This window comes from Oryzias latipes, chromosome 10 (genome assembly GCF_053564925.1).
Source record: "Oryzias latipes strain Hd-rR chromosome 10, Olatipes_Hd-rR_3.1".
NCBI classification, from domain to species: domain Eukaryota; kingdom Metazoa; phylum Chordata; class Actinopteri; order Beloniformes; family Adrianichthyidae; genus Oryzias; species Oryzias latipes.
The window spans coordinates 11,461,594-11,483,756 of record NC_136246.1 but is presented as its reverse complement, the minus strand read 5'-3'; the positions used below and the strand labels follow the sequence as shown (position 1 = coordinate 11,483,756).

Below are 22,163 nucleotides of genomic sequence, written 5' to 3'. Positions count from 1 at the left end.
AAATAGAATGGCAAAACAGCTTTCTCTCAATGTCTATAATGTATTCTTTTATATACCACGGTCCGGGTGAATACTCGACTCTGATTGGCTGCTGGGTGTGAATTACAAAGTGATAATGGACAGTGATAATGTACACCTAAAAAAGAAGTTCCAGTCCCAGGCTTAAATGTTTTATATCACTTCGCTGGCTTCTTTCAAACAAACTTTAGCTTCATCATTTGGACTAAAACAAGGTGTAAGAGATTAACTTTCTCTCTGAACTGATGCTTTATTTAACCCATCTGGATGATCAGTATATATCAGATCGTTTTCCTTTGCCGCTGCAGTCGAGGTCTGTGCCGACTCAGCACGTTGTCACAACGCGCCACACCACGTAACAAATAATCCGCTTTTTGTGGAAAAAAAGCGTTCTAACCGAAAAAATTATTAGTATAAAGCTCTAAAGACTGATTAAATATTTATTTGGTTTGTTAGTGAACATAATATAAGCAGGTTAATGGCCTTCGAAGTGTATATTATAAGAAATTAATGCAATTTGCGGAGCAACCAGGCTTCCACAGCGTGCGTTAATTTCAATTATGCACACTTCGTCTGCCATTATCCCTTACTTAGCCATGTCTACCAGTGGGAGTTGAACAGGACTCACATGCAAGTAAAAATTTCCAAAAGGAGTTTACTAGGGGTGTAATGACTCACTATAACCATTCATTATTTGTGGTTGCTGGTTCAATTCATTATCAATATTGGTCCATTTTGAACGATAATGGACATCTTCCCTGGTACTGAACAGTGCCGCTGAAGTTTTCTAGATTCCTTGGATTTCTTGCAAGGGAATACTATTAGAACATTCTCCTGTATGGTCACACGTCTTTGCTTAATTCAAAGTGTTTCCACACATTGGACTTGAATGATGGACTGACCAGTTTTTGCTGCCATCACACGTGTGTTTTTTGCTGTGATGCACTTGGTCATTTTTAGGTTACAGGGAAATAAATCTACTATGCCTCAATCCAAATGATATTTTTTTAGTATCAATATAATCCATTTATTTCGCTTTATTTCTAAACCAAAGATTTGCACTAGTTATGCAGACTGTTTGTCTTAGTGCACCAACACAAAAGTGAAGTGCTACCACATTTTCAAATGCATAACATTTAACACTGCAGATTACAGGGTCACTTTTTGTCCTTAGATTACTGTCCATTTGCCACTGAAAGGGAGAAGGGAGACTCATACAGTGCCTTTATCCCAGCATGAAATGTGTTTCATAGATGCTTAGAGCTTTTTCAGTGCTTCAACTCAAAAAGTATTTGAATCTGATCTTCTTTCCACATTCTTAAAAAAGAAAAAAATGAGGGGCTTCAATATATCTGAGGGACGGCAATTAGTCAAGCAACTCTTTTCCAACTGTTTATACCAGAGGAGATTTTAGGGTAACACTCCTCCCAGCCACCAAATGCGTCCCAGTAGTTTTGGAAATTATCAGCCAAATGTAAGATTTTTGTTTTATCATCAGCTTCACTAGGATTCTTCTTTTTTCTCTAAAGTTTGAATCTGTCTTTTCTTCTCTTGTCTTTTCTATCTCTCACTCTCAAAGCCAACATTTTTCCTAGAACAAAGACTTTTTTATCCGTTTTACTTTAATTAAAAAAAAATGAATTTATTACATCATAAACTACATTATCTAGCCCCTCAAAGTGCATTCTCAGCCTCTTCCTTCTCTCTTTCTTTTCAACGTCTTCTCCTTGTGCTGTCAAAAACAGATAGTCACCAGATGTAAAATCACTGCACACTGGGTGTTCTATTCTTAAAAGTTGTCTATCTTTGTCACCCTAAAAAGTGAAAGATTCTCACTTGTAGGAGGGAAAAAAGTTCTGAAGATACTTCAATCCACCAACCATACTTGGAATTCTGTTTGGCTATCAAAAAGCTTACATTTAAGACAAATTTGGAGAAAAAAAAAGGTGAACCGTCCCTGTGCTTTATTAATGATCAAATACGACATTTCGAAAATAAAACTCTCATATCACATCATTGTGCTCAGCTGCCTCCCACATGTGAAGCAGCACGTTTTCTCCATGCTGTGTGCAGGACCACTGACAGCGCTTCATTGGGTCGGTGTTCAGCGCTATTCCACCTACGCCTTCCATCTTGCAATAACCACGAAAATTACATGACAATAAAGATGTTGGGAAAAAACAGAGCTGACAGATTGCGCAATGATTCAGTTGGCTGCCTCTGGGTGGCGCTGTGGGGCTTTCAGAATACCTGCTCTGACCATGACTATGAGTTCACGCCACTGTGCAATTGGAGTAAAACTTGTTAACCAAATGTTAATAATAGCTTCTTTTTTTTTTTAAAGTCAGGCCTTAACGTTTCTAATGTGAACTGGTCAAGCTCTCATTTAATCTGCTCTCATCAACTAAGGTTATATCTAGCCTACTTATATAGCACAGCTAGCTACTCAACTCCCTCTGATCACAGCATTTGCTAATTTATTTTTTATAATTTGAACAGCAAGGTACACTGGTGCAACATGGGCTTTTTACTGGTCACACCATTCAGAAATTGGGTAGCACATACCATCATAAGGGTCGCACTTTAGAGCCCTGTTTAACTGCTATAGAGTCTTTAATGTGTTCTCTATAGGCAATTTTAAAACTTTTTAAACTTGAAAAAAAAACAGATATATTGTCACTAAAGACAAATGATGTTATGTTCCTTCTCGCAGGTCGAGTAATTACAGTCTATTCTGTCACCTCATTCTGGCGGCAATGCTTAAGGATTTAAAGCTGAGGCATTCTTGCTGCAGGGCAGAAGTGTTAATATTGCAGTGCTATTCTAATAATATTTTTTATTTAATATATATGTCTTGTACATGCTTGTAATAAAAATCCAGATTCTTTTTTAAACTGGATGCCATAAGACACCACTCCTGTCTTTACAAGTGTGCATATTAAAATTATTTAAAAAAATAAATAATAATAATAATAATATCAACTGCTTCATTTAAGCTGTCCAATAAATTAGAGTATAAAGAATACATTTTCTTGGGTTCACCTATCTATGTGGATGGTACTTTGACAAAACTACCTATTTGAGCATTAGTCATTAGTATAGACCTGGGGTGTCCAGATCCAGGCCTTGGTTGGAAAACATGTAGGTAAGCAGCCTTGAGGCCTGTAATTGGACACCCCTAGAGTAGACCATGACTTCCAATCAAAAATAATATTACAGTGTTGACCAGTAGCGGTTTTAGGCACGGGCCATACGGGCGATCGCCCGGGGCGGAAAAATGACGGAGGGGCGGCGCCAGCGGCTCAGCCCTTGTAAAATACTTTATGCACCACTATTGGTTTACTTATATCACAGAGTTTGTAACAGCCTGAAACCTGGCGGAGCCCCCGCCCCGCAGCTGCGCTCCCTCCTGTCTTTGAGAAGTAGACGCAAATGTGTGTGAGAAGGAGAAGGGAGGGGGCGCGGGGTGAAGAAGGAGAAGGGAGGGGGCGCGGGGTGAAGGTTGCAGGCTGAGAGGTGAGCACGGAGCGCAAAACGCATGCGCAAATCTGGCTGGATCTTCTTCCAGGGGGGCAACGGTCGCGGGCCGCGGCTCAGTGCTTGATGAAAAAATAAAAATTGCGCCGCCATGTAGCGAATTGGCGCCCCTGGGTGCAGCTGCACGCGCTCCTTCTGGAAATGTTTGACGAACGGGGGGGGGGGGGGGGGCGCTGCGGGTATAAAAAGGTATAAAAAAATCATGCTTTTTTGGTTATTTTGGTGTGAAATGCCCAAATAAAAAATGGAAAAACAAAAAAAATTCTTCACTTAGATGAGAGTTGGTTTAGTCGACAGACTTGATACCTATGTCAGGACATTTATGCTAAATGCAAAAACATCTGAAATATGGAGAAAAAAGGTCAAAGCTGGTGCCCAATTTAGAAAGAAAAGAGAAGAAGAGGAGAAAAGAGACAAAGAAAAGGGTATTATCGCATAGCTAGATGCACGTTTTCTAAATTCGAATGCTACCTGCCCTACAACAACAACAACGTTGTAGAGGAAAAATCTCTTGTTTGGTCTATCATGACCAAAACTGAAGTAGGCCCAAATATTGCAAATAACGTCATTTTTAAGATATTTATTCTTAAATGTTTGCTCTGCCTTAACTTGTAACATTAGTTATGATTCGTGTGTCTGTCTGCTCTGCTGTAACACAAAGTTTGTGTTGTGTTTTATTGTTGTATATTAGTTCATAATGTTAAATAAGCTGTGATGGTAGCATGCTGCTGCTGCTGCTGCTGCTGCTGCTGCTGCTGCTGCTGCTGCTGCTGCTGCTGCTGCTGCTGCTGCTGCTGCTGCTGCTGCTGCTGCTGCTGCTAGCTTTTCAAAACTCCAGTTGATCAAGTCATACCTGAGGTCACCAATGTCTCAGGAGCAACTCACTAACCTGCTGTTGTTAGTATCAATCATTCAGGGGGGGGGGGGCAGATTTCATATGATGACGTTATTGACAAGCTTGCATCAGGAAGGCCACAAAGGTTAGGTTTAGTTAGTGTTTTCTGTTCTTAGTGCCTCAGTTACATTTATTCTAGTGTGTTATTAGTGTGATTTGTAGTTTATAATATTTATTTTAGATTATTTATTTGTGTTTGATTAAATATTTCCCACTGTACTTTCAGTTACAATAAATGGACAAAGTGACTCTATTGGGGGGGGGTGGGGGGGTGGGGGCGCCAGAGGAGGGTATCGCCCGGGGAGTAATTCAGGGTAGAACCGCCACTGGTGTTGACTTTGCCTTAGAATTCCATGGGTCTAAATAATCTTTGTACTGTGGAATATGTCCAATCCAGGCCTATTTGGAGTCTATGCCTTGGCAGATGAGAAACCAAAGGGGAATAAGAAATATTAGGCAAAGAGGCTGTTATGATATGCCTGACTGGTGTATGTACAAATGTAATTTAGAAATAATCAATGAACATAAATCAATAATCCAGATTTTAGGACAATTTGTTCAATCATAGATAAGATAGTTTCAAAGTAAAAGAGTTTTTTTTTTTGGGTAAGAGTGAAAAGTTTGATGAATCCCCCAACCAGGCAGGTTAAAATAAATGTTCTACTGATTCCACATTTAAGGGCAGGTTCTAAACTACACTAACACTTCCCTCTTTTCTTTTCTTTTGGAACCCTCTTCCACATGAATCAACCATTTGAACTCTAACAGCCAATGTCATGTGTAACTTCAAGCACTGGGTGATTTTAAATGAGCATTATTCTAGTTACTAGTTAATGCTTAACCAAAACTCTCAAAGCAGAGAGCTCCAACATCCCCATAAATGCTCCAAAATGTCATTGGCTTTGATATCTTTGCTCCACTAAGTAGCCAAGAGGAATATATTAGCACATATAAAAAGAAATAAGGGTCGACTTAATCTAAATCATGCAATATCCTCAAACTACAAAGAGCCTTACCTATCAGAATGATGGTACCGTCACAGTGAGGTTTTTTGATGTGCATAATATAATAGCATCAGTTTAAATGGGCTCAAACTGCAGAAAAGCTTTGCCAAAGGTTTCGTTTGTTAAACTGTGATGACATAAGAATTTTGAGGCAGTGTTTAGACGCTGCTGGCATTCATTTAAAGCTGATGCCACTACTTGAATAGTCAATAGTTAATCTGTCTCAGAAATGAATGCTCAGATTAGTCTAGCCTAGACCTATATTAAACTATTATCCTATCAAATTCAAAAGAATAATGTGAAATTTTAAGAATATCATAGTTATTTATTGACTGATGTACTAGTCCATCTCTTGAATACCTTTGTTTGTTTGAGAGTGTGCAATTATATACCTGTTAGTTATTTGTATGACCATTTCTAACATGTCAGACCACATGAGGAGTAGTAAACCGGTCCTCATCTGGAAGCATGAAATTTGTAAATTTTCCGTCTGGTTTAGCACTAAAGTGAGAACAAAGGTTAGGTTCAGCAGGGTACAAATCTATTAGATAGGGTTAAGGTCAGGGTTAAGGTTAGTCTGTACAAAATCAATGGTGGTCAATACAGTCACCTCTCAGGGGTCAGCAGAACTAATTTGCTATATATGCATGTGTGAGTGCGTGTGCACAATATTTCCAGCTGGCACAGCCAAAAGTATTATATCTCAAGTATACATAAAATACTGCAATAAGTTCTACAAACCTTTCAGATTTAATCAGAATAAGACAATGGCAAAATGTCAACAAATAATAAATAATCTCGTTTTTGCACATTAATACAAGTTAGCTGCAGTCGCCTACTTGGAATCGCAACTGCAAGCAGAAAAACTTTTTACGAACCATGACTTTACTGTTGTACTTAAAACATGAAAAAACACCAACAATGAATACACAATTGATAAGTTTGACAAAGAAAACTGAAGAAGCAAAACGAAAAGGGACTTAAATGAAACAAAGCTGGGTTAAAAGCAACATGGTTCAAGTCACAGGCACAAGAAAAGATAAATGCAAGAACTGTCAGACTGAAAAAAAAAAAACACAGAAAGCTCATTATATCTAGTGACAGTAACTTTAGAACTGATCCAGACCCAAACTCAAAGACATGCATTTTTTCCAAATAAAGTGTTCAACACTAACTAAATAATCCCAACGCAAAGCACAGATTTCTGTAGTTTGTCAGAGCTGGATCCGATCACAGGTAACAATCTTGATAATGCATCAATAATGGGATTATTTTCAGTTTTAGATCTTATCAGCTATCAAGGAAACACAAAAAGTAAGGCACATTTTGTGCATTTTGAAAACAATATTTAAAGACTCTCAATTTAAAAAAAAAAAAGTCTTAAATGTCATCCTGAATATTGTGTATTTTACCAGATACATTTTTAGAATGTTCAGTTAAATTTACCTTAAGAAATAAAAAATTATTCCTTTATAAATGCACACACAAACACTGTTGAGACAACATGGTGTTGAAAAAGAACAAGATAGGAAACAACATATCCAGCAATACAAATGAGCAAAATCCCTTATAGTTCCAGAGAAACATGGGTTCTCAGAACAGCTCGGATGGGCCGCACTTCAGTGAACTACTGCAGCAAAGCCCCAATCAAGGGTTGGGTTTTATACATGTTTATTCCTTTTCAACGGACCACTTTCTTTTTAATTGGTTCTAATTTTTATTTCAATTTTACTGTTCTATTTCATGCACAACCCTGTGCCACAGTGGACATGCCTGATGACCTATCACGTGACCGAGAAGAGCGCCTTGGCCTGCGTCAAGAGTGACATAGACGGACGTAACAGAGAATCGGGCAATTTTTCAAAATAAAACTTCTTTCAGATTCCGAAATAAATAAAACGGATGTAATGTGAATTATTTATTCTTTCTGTGCGGCCCGGTACCATATGACCCACGGACCGGTACCGGTCTGCGGCCGGGGGTTGGGGACCGCTGACTTACGTCATTCTAGGGACTGTATATTTGTTATCTTGATTCAATCATAAACATGATCATTACGGGTTCATATGTTCATGTTATTTTCTTATCTCATGGGGGAGAAGCAGTTCATGGTCTTACTCTTCATTCTGATTATGCAAATTATTTTATCTCATTTTATGAGGTGAACAAAATGTATTGACTTCCAAATATCACACTCTCCCTGATTATCCTCGTGATTTTATCATTTCTTTAAGTAATCCATAAGTAAAAAGACAATGGCGTTCACACAACAGTTTGGTAAATGACTGAGGGATGTTAGTAGTATTACCTTGGTTTCTTAATTTACTTTTTGCTACTGAGAAATTAGTCTTTATTCCAGATCTAGCATTTTTTTCTACTTTTAATAAAATTTATTTAGGCGGAAACATTCCTTAAAAAAATGTGCATTTAATCCTGACAGATTAATATAAATGCCGGAGCAAAGTAGGTTATTTTAACCTTGGTCGTGCTCAGCTGTTAATTCAGGAACACAAACCTAATTTTCCCTGTTAGTTCGAACCACAACACTTTTCAGTCTTAGCGTCGTTCCCAAGAAAAATAAAACAACTAAACCCCTTCCTATTGCTAAATATGTCCTTACTTTAAATCATTCAATTTTTCCAGAGAGGATGTGCAAAGAAACACACACAGGCACACACACAAACACAAATCTCCTCGGGTTCACAGTAAATAATTAGCAGAGCCTTCTGCCACACGGATTCCTACTTTAATCTACAGAAAGAACACAGGGCATGTGATTATTGGAACCATCCAGATATGATCATTTACAAAAAAAAAAGATAAAAGAGATGCTATTCTTATTATCTAATTATTCTGGCCACTGCCTTGAAATTATTTCATTTGTTGAAAGACCATTTAAATCCCTGCATTCAGTGATTTAAAAATAATGAGGATCTTTATTTGCCCTAATTCAGCACGGCAGGCCATAAACAAGAGCAAGCAATATCAGGGCCTGCAGACAGGCCAAAGTACTTATAAAATTAAGCAAATGCTACTAGAACTTGGAGAAATTTAACACATCTGACAGCTGTGACAATAATTTAGTCATTTTGCCTCCACGCTGCCTCATAAACAGGAAAACAAAGCATTACCTTGTCACAGAGAAAGGATGTCTATTTAAGTGAGTCGGTGCTGAAGCTGGGCTAACTTTTTATTTCAGAAATTGATGCGACTAATATAGCAAAAGGGGAAGACAACAAAATAAATCAAGAGGAGATTAAAGGTGTCGGCTCGTCAGTTATTGCATATTAGAGGACAAACCAAACTCTCTAAGGAACAGACTACCAAAGATAGTGTGTTTTTGTCCCTTTTTTTATTCAAAGACTGTACAGTTTAGAAAGAGTTCAACTGCATGATGAAAATAAAGGAAATTAGAATAAACAACAAAAGCGTCGTCTCCTTTCTAATGCTGACAGCAGTATTTCTCCGTTTTAAATGTAAGTATCATTCAAAGTACTCTAAATGAAATTTGTGTGAGGTCTTTATAAGACCCTGAATGCTGTTCTAAAAAAACAGAGCTAAGCTGAGTCGGAGCTGTCTGGGGTAAATAACTGGAAATCTGCTCCTGGTGCAATTCTCCTTTGTATTTTGTATTTTAACTTTAGAAAACATCGACCCATTGAACTCCCTTATCACTTGTTTGATAATCAGACAAAATAATGAGTAAAACACTGTTTAAATAAATGAGAACAAAAGTACCCAATCAGAGAGAACCTTCAAGATACTGAGCCAAATTCATAAGCCACTAAAAGTGCACGGCTTGCTCACGTGGATATTAACAATTCCCTCACAGATCCACATCCATTCTTCTGAAAATCATTAGATAAAATCAAAAAACAATCGCAGACTGCTTTGTGATTCAAATACGCCACTTTTTACAAAATAAACTAATGTAGGGCTACATCTGCTTGTGGTGGTTGCTAACATGTATGCACAGATTGCTGTAATTTTCAGATCATCTTCACTCACAGCCATCCACATGAAAAACACGTCTTTTATTCCAGCTTACAACCATTGTTTTAAACCATTTTGTCAAGGTGGTGCTGAAGTGTTTCCATTCTAATACTAGAACTGTTTTTCTTATGTAGCTTCATAAAACATTGGAAGAATATAATAAATGAGCGCAACATAAGAAAGATTATTTAGATAACCATGGCATTAATAACAGGCAAACCATTAAATGAAACTCTTTATCGTTTTAAAACATAAAATCCATTGAAATCTCCATCGTCTTTGTCGCTTTGGAACAACACCACCAGGCCCAGTGAAAGATTGAGAGCTGCGCTCTTCCTCTGCATTGCCGTCAGTAGCACTGATGCATACATCTACAGTTATCTCTAGAAGTTTTTGCTATTTATGTTTAAAAAAACACAAAAGTCACACCCGAGTATAAGTTGCACCCCCTACCAAGCTATGCAATAAAACACCAAAAGAATACTATACATTCCTTTCCACATTTTACAGCAAGGAAGTGCTTAAGCAAGCAACGTAAATCAGCTGATTCTGTTGCAGAGAAACGCGGCTTTGCGCCGACTCGGATTCTCCGCATCAGAATCAGCTAATTCATGTGGATTTCGTAAACGATGAAGAGTTATGGTTGGTTAAAGAGCGTGTGTTTTTTAGGTGTCGCCAGCGACATCTCCGGTAAAGAAGGGTTACCTATCCGTTACAGAGAAATTTCTAAATTCAAAGGAGCTGAAAATCCCCAGCCAGTGTCACTTTCGTTTAAAGCCTAAATGACCACTGTGGCTTTTCTGACCATCATACTAGGAAAGCCTCGTTTAATGTTAGTATTTCTCAGAGGAGTAGGAAATTCACTTGACAAATGGCGTCTCTAGAATGGAATGTCCCAAGATCCTGCCATCATTTTCCCTTCTTTTTCCTCCTCTCATTCTTCAGCAATTCGATCAGCCCAAATCCTTTTGTGTCTGTATACACTGAGCACGTACTGATCTCCGCGAGGCACAAACTGCATTCCTCCAGCTTTCTTTAGCTTTGTGCAAAAAACTAATAAATCTAAAATGCTGCCGCTTTGCCATGCTGCGGATTAAGCCTCGATGGTTTTACATGGGGAGAGGATAATACCATAGAAATGGAACCCAGCTTTGCTACATCTTGACTGACTGAGAAGAAAAAAGTGCTGAAAGGCTGCTGTAGCCAAGGATTTCTCTTAAAGTGAAGACTAGAAACTAAAATTTAGAGGAAAATTGTTGTTAGGGACTTTTAGTAGCTTAACCTGCTCCTGTCATGAACTGTTATTACAAAAAACTGATATTAAAGCTGCATATTAGAGATTCCCCCTAGCTAATCCTATCATATAACTGAATAGCATAGCTATTGAAAACAGATTTTATTTTGAAGGACGCGTGTGCCAAGGCAAGTGGAACATAAGTGGAACAGTCCATATTTGTATTAATAAATATGGAGAGGAAGGGGAAAAAAAGCTATTGTGCTTTTTTTGGCCAGACAGATCATTAGTACATTTTAGATAAAGAATAGTTTGACTCTTATAATTGACCACAAACACATACATTTTATTAAAAAAAAAAAAAAAAAAAGGTAAAAACATCCAATGCACCGTTAAACTGCAATGTCCCACCAGGTGAACACATCTTTCAGTCCAAAGACTATGTCCAGACATACTGGAAGGTAAGACGCAACCTCAGAGATGTTTCTTAACAGGCCTCCACAGCTCAGCTCACATGCAAGTGTTTACAGTGCTGCAGCCCTAACAGACATTCAACATTCAAGCCAAGATATTTAAAATAATAATTACAGTGATGATCTAGAATATCTAACAAAAAAAGTACAATTTTTGGCACAAATCTCCCAAAGACACGTTTTATTCTTAGACTTTGGTGGCTAGCGCTTAAGAAGTGTGAATTCAAAGAAATGTAACACGTTTTTATCAGCCAGTAAATCTACTGATAAAACAACACACATGTTGAACATGTTCATATTTGACAAATCCAGTCTTTTCGTTTCCATGCCTCTTACTGTGCGACTTAGGTTAGCCTATAAATAAGGTACTGACTGAGCTCCATCTGGACCAAACTGCAATAGTAGTGTCAGTATGTGGAGAGAAAAATACAATACATACTTTCGACTACCGTAAATCTTCAACCATTTGTTCAGTAAATGTGTTGAACACCACTGATCACCTTTTTTGGGACCCTTAAAAAACATCTAACAAGGGAAACATTAAAAAAGAAAAGCTGTAAAAATGAACCCTGTCCTACATGTGAAAGCATTTATCAAAAAAACAAAAAGGTCTGTACAGTTTTAAGCAGGTCTGCAATGAAAGTCCACATTTTCTTTGAGCAAACACCCCCCTTGTTTGAACACTGCAAGGTTATAAATAGACCTGCTATGAGTCACTTAACCTCTGATAAGCCAACTATGCTGTTTAGCTCTGAATCAGACTGCTCAACAGCAAACCATTCTGCTTTCATCAACAAATCCATCTTTCCAGATTACCCTGACTTAAAATGCGCTTAGTCAGCTCAAGCCTAGGATTTCTATTAAGCGCATCTCTTAACCAGACAATTCTTGTTTTCCTTATATAGTTTTTTTTAATGATACAATTCAAAAGTTTTACAACAATGATCATATCCTTCTAAATATAAGTCACAGTTTTTCTGCATAGTTTGCTGGGGGTGTGAATTATACTCCGGTGCAAATTGGGTGATTTTTAAAAAAATATTGATTTTTTTGATTGATATTATTTATTTAAGTGTCATGCACTAATGTGAGCCCACACGGGCTTATGTGACACTGAAAGACAAAATACATAAAACATATAGAAACATACCCATCACAACAATCCAATAACCCCCCTAATCAGAGTCTAACAGAATACAAAGTGTCCATTCTTATCGTCCATGCCTTTGACACAAAACAAAAAATTTCATTTTCAAAAAGCCAGCGTAAAATTTTATCTTCAGATAACCAAAAATTAATCAGGACATTTCTTTTCTATTAGCTCATAAATACAAAGTCTCTGTTTTTCGTACAAAGGACAATAAAACAAAAACTGAATTCATCCTCCACTACTTGCAGTTCACAGACCTCACAGTCTTTCCTCCTGAGAGACGCCTTTAAAGCGCCCTACTTCCACCTGTAGGGGGAGCACTCCTGCACTAAGTTGAGCACATAAGGATCTTTGTCCTCTTTTTAAGTTATACATAGCATATGGCTCAGCAGAAAATGTGTCCTTAACTTGCAAATAAATTCGTAATTTTGGTATGGTAGCAGTTTCATTTTCCATGCTTTTTCATAATAACCAACTAAAGTTTCCTTAACATCATCTATCTTACATTTCAAAAAATTTAAAAATAATGATTGTAGGTTCACAGAGGACAGAATGTTCAACACGTCTTTACACCAGGGAAAAATGTGAGCTCTATCCCAATCAAATATTTTAGGTGTAAGTCTCTCTGCAGGTAAGAGTCACCAACCGGTTCCATAATCTGAGAACTTCTGCTCTTTGTTTGATCAGACATGGTTCCCACCCCATATCCCCCTCTATGGCGGCTTTAGTGGTGAATCTGTGTACACCCAGAAAATATCTCATTGCTCTGTTTTGAACCTTATCACACTCAGGAGCGTCTTCATAACCCCAGACTCCTGCAGAATAAAATAACACAGATCCCACCATGGCATCGTACAATTTATCAAACGTGTCAAAACTCAACTCAGGACAGACCTTCATCTTATTTATCACTGCACCAAGTGCCCTCCCAGCAGAATCTGATAACTTAGGCTCTGTAAGGCTGTTCAACAGTGACACAAATGGTTAAGAATTCAATGGCTTTAGTGATTTTAAGTGATATAAACTGCTTAGTTGTCGTTCTTGGTCCCATATGGTCTTGAATAAATGTCTCCCAAAAGTACAATCGTCTATGATTTTTTTTTCTTCATTATGCATTTACATCTACTGTAATTTATAATCCAGGACAACTACGGTACTTATTCTTGTATAGTCAAAGCCCCTACACTACAAATTTAGAGTGATTTTCTTTCTACTTTAAATTGTGCTATACTTTCAAGAAACATTTAAAGCAGTTGTGCAACATGTCAAAAAAAACTATTTCATTTTTATGATGAGAGACTTGCATTGCACACAAACATCTCTTTTCTTACAGAGAAGACCCTAACCCTCCACATTATTCACAGTCTGATGCACAAGGTTCTGAGAAAACTTGGGTACAAAGGTGAACCTGTTTCCTCCTCCTTCCACTTCTTCACCGTGATGTCTGTATGCTCACCATGCCACACTGAAACAGAAATCTTACAGCGTTTTTCTCTTTTTAAACGCTAAAGATCGGCCCCACCATTCAGTACCACTTACAGACTTCAAGGTGATGCAAAAGCCAAGACGTTAACTCTACAAAGTACATAAGTTTCCGACAGAGACACATTCTCTAGATAGAGAGCTTGGAAGAAAGTGTTAGTGGAGGAGGGAAGAGGTGACAGGCATGTGAGGAACACCTTGTGAAGTGTCAAAAGATGGGCTCATCTGATGAAAGAGGATAAGAAAAAGGAAAAGAGGAAAGCGGGAGGGGGAGGGCAGAAGACAGAATGAGCTGATGTCACATCTAAAGCACTAGAGAGGCTTTTAAGTCAGGAGCTTTGGCTCTGCATTTCATGCAGAGGCTTCTCTAAATTTATTTTTTAAGACTTGTGTGAAGGTTTATTAATTTGTCTTTGATAAAAAAATCTATATAGCAAGTACATAAGTGTGTAGAGGTTGCTCTACTTGTGTACAGCGATGACAGACTATGTAAGGAAAAAGGACAGAGGTTGGTTCCACATCAACCTCTGCATGCATGAGTGAATTAATAGAATGAGGTTTAGAGTGCATGCAGACAAACATACTAAAATAACATTCATTGGCGCATTTTTTTAAGCATTAGCAAGTTTGCACCAAGGTTATCAATTAATGAACTTCGGCCCCACTCATCAGTACTTGAGAGGAAAACAGGAGAGTAACGATTAACCGTAATGTACACATAAGACTTCCACTCCTGAAACCAAAAAAAAAAAATCAATTGACGCCCCGGTCTTGCATAGAAAAATGCTGCAGAACAATCAATCCCTCTTAGGTATTGTGAATCCAGCCGAGTAGCTTAGCTCAAAAAAGCCTTGACACAGGCTCCAACACACAGGAGATAGAGCAGAGGCAAATTCCTGTCGATAGTACTTTGCTTTCCATCAAGTCTGTCCCTTAATCACACCAGTGGTAATGTGGGTTTTTATCCAACAGGCCCACTCGTATTCCAATACATCCAGCCTAAGCTAGACCTAAACAAACATCTACCTGCTTATTGCTATATCACAGTCAAAAGTGCAGTCCTTATCCTTCCAATAGTAAAGGTTTTTCAGTACAGAGTATAAGCTAAAAGGATTGAGGATTGTTTGGCAAGATTAATGGAGTCTTCATTGTCTTCACTTGAAAAAATAAGAAAAATGTGAACGTAATTGCCTTCTCTGACCTTTAAGGTTAGATCATTTTTACTTTAAGTTTGTCCAAAGACAAAACGAAGGAGAAAAACAAATCAGTCACAAAGTTCTGTCTAAAGATAATTAGAAGGTAATTAGAAAAAAGTGAATCCATGTGTGAAATACTTATTCATAGTGATTTCAATGGACAGGTAGATTTTACTCATACTCAAAAGTAAAGCGGTAAAAGAATACAGGCACACCTGAGCACTATTTAAAACAACCATGGTAAAAATAAAAAAACTCACTGCCATTAAGTTAATTAGCATGGCTCCACAGTCAGCATATTAGAGTGGGAAGGAGTACCTCAGGGACAGCAGCCTGACTGTGTGTGTCAAGGTGGGAAACCGGTCAGCCTCCCCGATGAGCTCCTATCACCCCTTTGAGAGTTCCACCATCACCTTCTACATAAGCAGTAATAATGGGAAGCCAATTCAATTTCATTGTCGAGATTTGGGAGTTGACCGACTTTTGAGTCGACTTTTACAAACTATCATCATTTATAAACTACAATAATCACTTGAAATTGAAAAGAGTGGATTTATTTAAAAAGGAATGTTTGTGTGAACGACACCAAGGAACGTATTTATTCAGTAATGATGCCGGTGCCAGTATGACTGCTTGAAAGAGAGAATGCTGCTGTTACACAATGTACAAAAAATGATGGGAGGAGGAGAGAAAGACAGAAGGACTGAAAACAGGAAAGGAGTACAAAGCCTTAAGGATTTACACCACACGATGGCTTTTAGTTATAGTGGGACTGAGTCTATTCTTAGCGTCACTGGAGAGTCAAAAAATAAAATATATCTATACTATACTTATAGAACAAAAATGTTAGAACAGATATATATTTTTCTTCATTTCGTTTTGCTATTGCACAATTCATTTGTTAAATTAATTTGTCCTATTTTTCAATACAACTAATTATTAAAATTACTTAAATTCTGCTGATAAATATGGTCAATTTAGCATAAAAAAAGAAATTAACTAGCCCAAACAAAATCCCATTAAGCTCTAAGGGTTTCCTTCTGAGAACAGATTTAAATCTTTAAAGGCTTCAATCTAAAAGACACCTGATGGTCGAATGAAGCAACAAACAGAGCAGGACTAACTGTAAAGCATTTGACTACAAGTCAATAAGAAAAGTTTTGAATCAATGGTGTGAGTATTCCACACTGCTAATCTGTATTCAAAATATTAGTTCATTTAAACAAATTACTGATAATTTATCCAATTGAATGATCTCCTTGTTGTCTGATGAGTTTTAGAACCTAAATTTGAAGTACCGTACATCAAAGGTTTGTAAAATAAATTAAATCATATATAACAAAGGCCTACTGAAGCAGAAACTCATCCACTCTCAAAGATGTTCAAATTAAAACTGAGCATAAATACAAATGACAGAATACAAAAGAATATGTAGGTTCAGGTTAATTTACAGACCATTTCTGAACACTCAAGCAAATATCTGCCCTTGATGATTTACGGTTAATAAAGAAACATTTTCTTAAGGAGCATCAGAAAAATAAAAATAAAAAAAAAGTGATGCCAAAATAATTGTGACAAACTGATTTATTAACAAAAAATGAATGGATTAATGTTTGAAGGAAAATATGTGAAAGTCCCCCGAGTATGTAAAAGAAAAACCCACTCACCCCTCTATTTATCACGATTCAGTCTTTTCCAAATCTAAAAATTACTACTGAAATTCAAATGCCAGCCATGGCACTTCTGCTGTAAGCCAACACAAGTGCAACATGCGCTAACACACAACCTTGATACCAGCGAGGATGGAGTGAGTTAAGAGGTTTAGCACCACAGGCATGTCCACCTAACACAACCCTGCTGCTATCCCTGGGCCCAGCCCATGCCCTCGTTGCCCTTTTGACTTCCAAAACTACAACCTCTTATTCTCCTCCAGCAGTGAAACTAAGTCAGTCTGAAGAAGTACAGCTGAAATTTGACAGACATTTTTTTCTGACAGCTACACCAAAAACAAAAAAACAAAAGTGTGGGAGAGGGCACCTGCATTGTACACAAAACATCTGCGTAAAGACTGCTCTAACCTGAAACACTAGCTTGGTATTTTTCCAACCAAGTGCAGCATATCTTTGATGGCAAAGTACCGGTATGCTTCCTGCATGGAAATCTGTGTTTTTAAATGCTGTCAGTTACAATAAGGGATGCATCACAGAGTGGTTAACATGATGTTACTGAAAAACAAATTATCCTAAACAAGATGTGATCCCTGCTGTAATTGGAGGGGGGGGGGGGGGTTGCTTTTTTTTGTCATTTTTCATTCATTTCTCGAAAATACATTGAACTATAATTAGGCCTGGGTGAAAAATCGATGGAATTAATTAATTAAAATTTTTTGTTACGGGCGATTTAAAAAAAAACTAAATCGAGTTTTTGTGTAATGGCGCATTTTTGGCTCCCCAGAGCTTCCGTAGTGTTAGTTTCACACACGAAACAGCAAGCGACAACAATGCTACCGGTGAGACTGGGAAGTTTGTTCCCAAGATATGAATAAAATCATCTGTTGTTTGGAACTGGTATGGTTTTACTGCCACAGACGTGGAGGAAGAGACCCCATGCTGCAACATTTGCTTAAGGCCCATCGCAGTCAACGGCTCTCACTCGCGCTAGGCTAGCGTGGCACACGCTCAGTCCTCTTACACATGCAGCGCCCCGACACACATACACATTCTCATTCTTCAATGCCTATATAGTTGGTTCATTAGTTAGATAGTTAGTTGTTACTGTTATTTGTTAATAAAGAATACTGCGTTGTAATTTTTACTTGTATTGGTATTCATTTGCGACGCGGCCGCCAGAGGATTTTTTGTTCGGAGGCGGCGGCGGGGTTGACCGCGACTCCTGCTGCTTCATCATCTTCTCCGTGGAGAAAACAGGGTTTCTTAATTTAATTAAAACCTTAGACCCCAGATTTGAGCTGTTTTGTTAATCCTACTAGCTACTCTCAAGGTGAATGTCTGTCTCCTTTTAGAGTAGACTACAAAGTGTGACTTAAAACACAGCTGGGACTTTAAGTAAGTTAAGTAAGTAACCTTTTTATTTTGGACAAGTGAAAACAAGTGTAGAATAACAAAATAAGACAAAAACAAATTATATAAAACAAGAAAATGATATAAAACAAAATTATATAAATAACACAAGTCCAAAAGGGAGTGAGAAGAAGAAAAATCTTATACTTAACTTTGATTTCAAGAGTGTGTTCATTTATTTATTATTCATCCCAGAAATGGGGGTTACATTTGTCTTGCATTTGATTAAATAAAAGAAAAATTTGCTTTAAGTTGTCTGCCGTTTATACTTATTGCTTTCCTTAAGTAGGGAGGGGGGATCGGGAAAAAATCGGATATCAAATTTAAAAAAATAAAATCTGAGATTTTATTTTTAGGCCATATCGCCCAGCCCTAACTATAATATATACATATATTAGAAGAGGAGAATGGCTATAACTTTGTATTTAAATTTAAGCTTCTCATCTTCCGTTCGCATAGCCTGAAAATGGTCGTAGAAACTTGTGTAGCTATGCATGAATACAAGAGTTTTAAACGTGGAAACCTGAAACGCACGTTTACGTAGACTTCTCATTGGAAGTGGTCACTTTAATACGCATTGCAGACGGGGGTGTCAATGTAATTTTACCCCAAACATACGTTCAGCAGCTAGCAACAAGTTTTGATTGATGAAGATTAAACTATTTTTATTAAAATCAATCAGAAAGTGAGCCGTCTGTTTAAATCAGAAGTTAATTGATTGATTCCAGTTTACAAAGTCATAAAACTAGTGATCAAGTTCTTCAATAGTGACATGCAATAGACTCTCGGAATATTTATAAAACTAAAACAAACATTCTTAATTATAGCATTTGCATAATCCTGTAAAATAAGTTTAAAGGGGTGTCAAGTCAAAAGTCATATTTAGCCCTAATCAACAGTAAAAGAGAAGCAACATCAAACTGTTCCCTGCCTATACCATCATAAATTATTGCATTTCTATTAATGTAATAGCACATAAAATGTGCATTTATGAATGATATGTTACATAAAGCTAATCAAGCCAGCAATGTCTTCTGAAGAACAAACCATAATTAGCTCATTCATTCATCTTCTAAACCTGTTTTGTTCCTTTCGGGGTCACGGGGCTGCTGGAGCCTATCTCGGCTATTCATGGGCGAGGGCAGGGTACACCCTGGACAGGTCGCCACTCTGACGAAGGGCCACAAACGTGCAAACTCACATTCACACCTAGGGGCAATTCAGAGAAACCAATTAACCTATGAAGCATTTTTTTGGACGGTTGGAGGAAGCTGGAGTCCCCAGAGAAAACCCATAATTAGCAAATTCTATTTATAGGACTTTGTAAAAAAGAAAAACAAACAAGAGGGTCATAAAAATCACAAACAGTACTTCTGATTTCCGAGAGGCAGATTTTTTTAGGCCAAAAAATGTCAATAAATTGAAGAAGTGCTTCTCTGTTTATTCCCACATGTATTTTCACTAAGTTATTTGTCTGTCAATGGAAGCTGAAACTCTTGTCCATCAGGGGAAACAAAGCCATGTAATTGCCGGCTTTCCCACTCGAGCCTCATATACCACAATGTTAATAACAAACTGATGAGAAATTCATTAAGGTTCCAAATAAAAACAACCTCTCCATGATAAAGTGCAAGTGCATTATAATTAAACTGAGCTGTAGCAGCTTTCATTAGGCCACTGAGCCTGAAAAGTTGAACCAATGAGATGAATGTAGCTGAGAATGATGGGTTTTACTGCACATCAGAGTCTGTAGTGTAAAACTGATAAAATGCAATTCATGCAGGACTTCTCCAAGCCTCAAGAACACACCTTTAAATAATAACAGAAGCTGGCTGTTAAAAAAAAAAAATGGTGGCACAATTCGTCTAAAGGTGTCGAACTTTAGGCCTTGAGGGCCAGGTTTTCCAACTAACCTGCCATTGGACCTCCTTACTGTCTGTGAATGTGAACGGGTGGATGAGTTTGTGACTGTAAAGCGCTTTGGGGCTTCGAAGAAGGTAGAAAGCGCTATACAAGTTTATGCCATTTACCATTTTACCGTTTATTGACTGAACACACAGGATCCAGGTTATCAGCAGCAGATAAGGCAGAATTTCTTAAAAGGATGCCACCCCTCAAGGCCTGCATTCTGACATCCTGGTCTTAAGCCTTTTTCACCCATACAGGGGTTGACCTGTATGAGCACTGCAGGTTTTTGAGTTGTACAGGCCTGTGGTGGTTCAGAGAGAACAACATGAAACATCTAAAAGGAAGAGGAAGTCTGCTGTAAATAGTTCCCTTGAGGCTCGTATGGCCACCTCAGGGGGCATCATGAAACTGGAACGTACCATTGTCATGCATGTGGTAGGTTTATTGTGAAGTATTTGTAAGGCAAATGTAAGTTGCACATACTTATGACGAATGGGTGATGCAGCTGTATACAATGGCCAGACTGCGCATAAATGCACATGCAGTGTGTGCAAATAATAAGTGCCCATAGGACGCCCTTAAAATGTCTACACAAATTATGCCCTGATTGTCTGATTTCTAACAGTCAGGCTGCATGCAAGGAGCCACACATATCAAGTGAACAGTACTGAGGGGGTACTTGCGCAGTTCAGGCGATTTGTGGGGATTGAAAAAAGGAAACCCATACGACACACCTGCGTCTCATCTGCTTCCCTGTGCATGTTGTATAAGTGTTAGCTATGACTTGTCACTGGCACCAGGCTGCACGGTGACGCCTGCAGTGGTTAGTGCTCTTGCCTCACAGCAAGAAGGCCCCCCAAGTCCTAGTCCCAGCTGGGGGACCTGAAACAGAACATCAACGGGATCTTTCTGTGTGGAGTTTGCATGTTCTCCCTGTGCATGCGTGGGTTTCCTCTGGGGACTCCGGCTTCCTCCCACTGTCCAAAAACATGCTTCTTAGGTTAATTGGTTTCTCTAAATTGTCCCTAGGTATGAATGTGTGCGTTTGTGGCCCTGCGACAGACTGGGGACCTGTCCAGGATGTCCCGTGCCTTCGCCAATGAGTGGTTGGAACAGGCTCCGGCAGCCCCGTGACCCAGAAAGGGACAAAACGGGTTAAGAAGATGATTGAATGAGGAAAAAATGTCACTCGCAGCATGGCCGTAGAGAAAGATGCAAAGGAACATTTTCGCTCTACATGCCCACCGAGCGGACAACGGCCACTTAGGTGTGGTTTGCTCATTTTTTGCCTGTATTCATCCATGGGGGCAGTTGTGACTAAGGCTTGAAGTCTGTGGGAGGTTAGAATACCAGCAGGAAAATGGGTCAAACGGGAAAATATTCTTGTCACTGTTTTACCTCCTTACCATCACTTTTCTTGAGAGCTCCATTCTTTCCCTCCTTTCTTTTCTATCTAGCTAACCTTCCACCTGTCCCTCCATCCATCTTTTCTCCCAGCACCACTTTGCTTTACCTTTACACTTTGAAAAATACCTCAGTGGCTCCCCACAAAAGGCAAGTTTCATGAAAGGTAGCAAGGGAAGGAAAAGAGATAAAACACAGAGATATTGGTATTTTTTGCCTCGTGCATGTTGTGGTGGGAGAAAAAACTGCTTGCTTTTAAACTGTGAGCTTTGAACTGGCCAAACCCTTTCTCTTCACTAAGTGTTGCACACACACACAGAGGAAAAAAGAAAAAGGTAAAGCAGAAATCCAAACAGCACATGCACATTAAGATATACCAGCAAAAGCATGTAAAAGCATAATATAATGGTCGCGATAATCACCATTTCCTCCAACCACTTTTTTTACATTTCTTTTCTTCTTAAGAGCGTAAATTAATTATTACTTTAAATTCTTTCTTCAGAAAATAATTTTTAGAAAAATGCCAACAAAGCTGAAGAAATAAGAAAACAAAAATAAACAGAAACATGCAAACCAACAGACATAACTAAAAATACAAACCACTAATAACACTAATGTTAAAAAATAGCACTCTACAACAAACAATACTGATTGAAGACCATTCCGTTTCCTAATGGTGAGTGAAAACGTCCAAAATATTTTAGAAATCAGCTGAACATATGCATGACCCCAGGCTGCAGTTGGGTAGGAGGGGTTTTTACTAATGTGAACCAATAATCTTTTCTGGAG

The 22,163-nt window shown here is 38.2% G+C and overlaps 1 protein-coding gene across 12 annotated transcripts in view; it reads right to left on the bottom strand.

Moving 5' to 3' along the window:
• Positions 1-22,163, bottom strand: part of diaph2 (diaphanous-related formin 2) — a 426,471-nt gene that overhangs the window by 351,840 nt on the left and 52,468 nt on the right. The gene's annotated exons all lie outside the window — the stretch shown is intronic.